The sequence below is a fragment of the Triticum dicoccoides genome, chromosome 6A (assembly GCF_002162155.2).
Source record: "Triticum dicoccoides isolate Atlit2015 ecotype Zavitan chromosome 6A, WEW_v2.0, whole genome shotgun sequence".
Taxonomy (NCBI): Eukaryota; Viridiplantae; Streptophyta; class Magnoliopsida; order Poales; family Poaceae; genus Triticum; species Triticum dicoccoides.
In genome coordinates this window covers 68286816-68290919 of record NC_041390.1, presented here as the reverse complement: position 1 = coordinate 68290919, position 4104 = coordinate 68286816, and the positions used below count along the sequence as shown (strand labels likewise).

The 4104-nt window shown below is 41.5% G+C and overlaps 1 long non-coding RNA gene across 8 annotated transcripts; it reads left to right on the top strand.

Moving 5' to 3' along the window:
• Positions 1-378: 378 nt before the first annotated feature.
• Positions 379-3401, top strand: LOC119314997. 8 transcript variants are annotated; one of them, XR_005152533.1, is made up of 4 exons: positions 379-1323; positions 1567-1636; positions 2274-2370; positions 2525-3401. It is a non-coding gene; the product is annotated as an uncharacterized LOC119314997 (long non-coding RNA). The 8 variants fall into 8 exon arrangements; XR_005152534.1 differs by having other exon boundaries at positions 380-968; positions 1186-1636; XR_005152529.1 differs by having other exon boundaries at positions 380-968; positions 1146-1636.
• Positions 3402-4104: the final 703 nt, after the last annotated feature.

The window sequence follows — 4104 nt, the reverse complement described above, 5'->3', positions numbered from 1 at the left end:
GAATAAGTGCATCATCAAACTAGGTGTTGTATATTATCCGTTCATAATCTGGTTGTTTGTCTATCTTGCAAAACACAAGTGTGTGGGCAGAGCACAGTTGGAATTTTAAAGCCATTTATATTGTCCTGCAAAACTATAATTTTGAATAAAGGTATATTACGTTATGTCACACACATGGACATTGTTATTGCAACGTCACTAATTTAATTTATTGGGTTAGGGCGTTTGGTATTTTTTTTTTTCCGTTGCAACGCACGGGCTCTTTTGCTAGTCTCTACTATTAAAGCAGGATCAAACGTCATGATAGTTCCACCTCCCCTTTTACGATCACGCACAAAAAAAAAAATCGCAGGGAACAACCCACGTTCGAGGGCAGCGAAAAAAAACAAACAGAAAGAACCCGCACGGCGCACGTTCTCCATCTCCTTCCCCGACCTGTCTGTCTCCGTCCTCAGATCTCAGCGCCTCCTTCCCCATGTCCACCGGACGAGGCCCTCTCCATCGGCCCTATCCAGCGGACGGCCCCCTCTCCGGCGACCAGACGGGCGCTTCCCTTTACTCCCATCAATTTGGCATCGCCCCGCCCATGGAGCTTTCGCCATGCCCGCCAGCGGCCATGGTCGGGACCGACACCATACTTGGATGGAGAGGTCTGACAACGGACCAATGCGACCGTGGTGGTCTGACCACGGCGGTGGATGCGGCGACGGAGGTCTAGGAGGAGAGATACGTGCGCTACAACTCTGAAGGCGGCGACGGAGACCAGGGAGGAGGAGAAGGAAAGGTAAGCCAGCTACACAGTGGGGGAGGTCGAGGAGACGAGGGAGAGGCACGCTCTCAGGTCTCGGCAGTGTGTGTAGGGTGCTCGCTAGAATTCCCCACTCATGGAAGCAGGCGAAGTAGCGCACCCTGCCACCGAACATGACAGCTCTGAGTATTGGTTAAGAAGATTTCCAACGCCAAATCTGGTATCACCTTGCCCTTCTTTTCTAATTTTGAAAATAATCGGAGATGCCTGTGTCCTTATCGTCTGTTTGGTTGACTTCGTGTTAGCGTCGTAGAATTAAACTAATTTATTCATATGATGTTGGTCAGTTTAGGATATTTATTATTTCCTTGGTGTTTGATGTGTTGCTGCATACCAGAACGAAGCTACAAAGGTGAACCAGCTAGCGATGGTTGCAGGGAACAAGACAATGGATCCTCGTGATGAGAGCAGATGCGTACTGCTTGGTTTGGATGGCAGAGGCAAACCAAATAAGTGGGGTAAGGTTCTCTCAAAAAAAAAGTGGGGTAAGGAACACACACCACATGGCCCAGATGGTGAGCTCATCTCCTCGCTTCTTTTATTTTATTTTATCTGTGTGGAGTGATGTGCTACAGCCTTAGTAAAATATCTCCATATCCATACTCCTTAAATCAGTTTATGTTTGGTAGTGATCTTTAAGGCTGTCTTCTTTCTAATCTTGTTAGCGGGAAAAATCAAGAAACATTCCCTGATATTACATAATTGCAAACTTATTCAGTGTCTGGTGCAGTTCTAATCTCATATTGTTACTGATGAAGAACTGAAAACACTGCAAGATGCGATGGAAGAGAAACTCCAGGGCAAGTGACAACTTAGCCGAGACTTAAGGTAAGCTCTTATTTCAACATCCATGTCATTTCTACTTATTATATTAAGTTGGATTTCTAATACAGTTTATGTTGTCAACACAACAATAAGTAATGAGCTTGATAACCTAGACCATCAAGTGCTTTCCTAGAGGAAAGCATAATCTCAAGATGAAGGAGAAAGACATGCTAAAGGCACAACTACTGGTCTTAATTTTCACCACACCATGTACTAATATTTGTTCTGGAAGACAATGTTCGACCTTGCATTGGCGGCATGCAGGCCATTTTATTATGTAGTATAACTAATTAACTATTCACTATAAAAACAGTGTATTCTGGGGGTTCGGGGTTGATAGGAATAGAAGTTCCAATGGAATTTGAGGGAGTTAATTTTGGCCGTGTTCCATAAAAATGTTGGTAGCACTGAAATCTATCTTTAATTGGTATAACCATAAGTAATCACCGCATTGAACATATCGAATGAATGTCTCTATTGGAAGGGGGGTTGTCGGAACATCATTTATTTTCCCACTTGCTGCTGTATTAAATGTGTCATTTGGCCTTAATTTTGTGCACTGCATTTTTCTTCACTCCTTTTTGTTCTTTACTAAGTTAGAATCATATATAAATCGAATTATCTTTGTGGTGTCTTTCAGACCCCATGATCGTCATTTTGCACTTAAGACACAGAACCACCAGAAAGTGTTCTCCCTTATGTATCATGTTGTCATGGGTGATGATCCAGAGGTGAAGGTTGGCCAGCCATCTTCTGATGTTTTCATTTCTGCCATGAGGATGTTTATAGTATTATAATTGCTGTTTTAGAGCGCTTGTAACTGTTATGTCCTTTACATCAGTGTGTGAACTTCTTTTTTGCCTGATGTTATTGCCTTGTATTTTTTTCCAGGGTAATGTAGTACCCAGTCTGTTTAATCTTTGAACGTGCACCATCAGGTGTAGCAACAAAAAGAATGCTGGAATGTAAAGGGTCACAGCAGTTACATTTGCACAACATTTCTGCCTTTTGGTTATGAGGTAAAAACTACAAACTATTTCTTTACAAAGAATCTGACCAAGTACTCACTTCCCTGTTGGATTTCAGTTTCACGGAATAGATTATTTATATGACTGGGAGGTTCAAGTGACGGACCACAATTTTGCAGGGTGATATACTTAGGCAAAGCTAGAATTTTTGTTTGGGTTAGTGTTAACCGTTGAGCAGTTTTGTTGTGTCCACCTTGGTGATTGCAAACCACTGCATACTTCAATAAAGACTGCCACATCAATTTTGATGTGTGCAGGGCTCTTCTACTTCTCTTTGTTCTCAAAGAATTTTGTACTGTAGGCTGTACTACTGAATTTCAGGGTCGCAGCAGCAAGGGTGAGGTGGAGTGCGGGGAATGCAGGCATAGGCAAGATGTTGCGCTGAGGTTACCAGCTACACATGCATCACTGCCTCCAGTCAAATTTGGGCGACTGGCATTTCGGAAAAATATTCAAAAGATCATGCTGGGGCATGCGACGACACCTCACGCATTGACACCAAGTAAAACCTATATCGGATGCCAAGGAGGTATAACGGTAAAGAAATAGTGGAAGAGAAACGAAAGAACCCATTTAAAGATAGGTTGTTTTATGGAAATTATCAAGATTATGTATCCTTGCAGTTGTATTGCTACTACCGAAGTTCATTTTTTCATGCCCAACTTCTATCGTTCTTGCGTACATGTCTGAAAACACACATGCTTGCAGTATTACTCATTGGGTTTCCTTTCTCAGTCAAATCAGATGGTTCTATTTTTCAGCCTTTCTCACTTGCTCCTACGGAACCAAGGTTAAAGGGATTGGAAAAACCAGTCATTCACAACCACCGATGAAGGATTCGCTAAAAAGTTAAGGATTAGTAGTTTTTTTTTAAATCAATCTTCAAATAATGGATTTGGTCTTATTTATATGCGAGGAAGGTAATAAAAAAATAGAAGATGCTAATAATACAAAAAAAAGTCGGTTTCAATGTTGCTACCTATCCATTATCGAGCAAATAGATCTTTTTACAATTAAGAGTTATACTGACAGTGATGGTATTTAATTATGAAAGTTGGCTAAGTAGCTGACTATCTTTTGTATATCTCAATTTTGTTACATAAACCACATTGTTATGATAAAAATCAAAATTCACTTGTGCTTCATCCCTCCATTAATGATGCTATCTGTTTTTATCTTTGTTGTTTCGTGGCAACGCACGGGCATTCGACTAGTCTTGTGTAAAGTTTGGATCACCAAACCCCTCAGAAATCGAAACGGACCCGCTGCTGTAGATGCAATTTTCTTCACATGTAGTTTTTCTTCGATCCAAAAAAACACACGCTTGTGGCAACTCGGCGGCGGCATAGGAAACATTGCTGGTTGTTGACTTCTTGGCGACTTGCAGTAGCAAACCGATTGCAACCCTAATTTTCTAGAATTTTAAATCTCACAGACTATAAA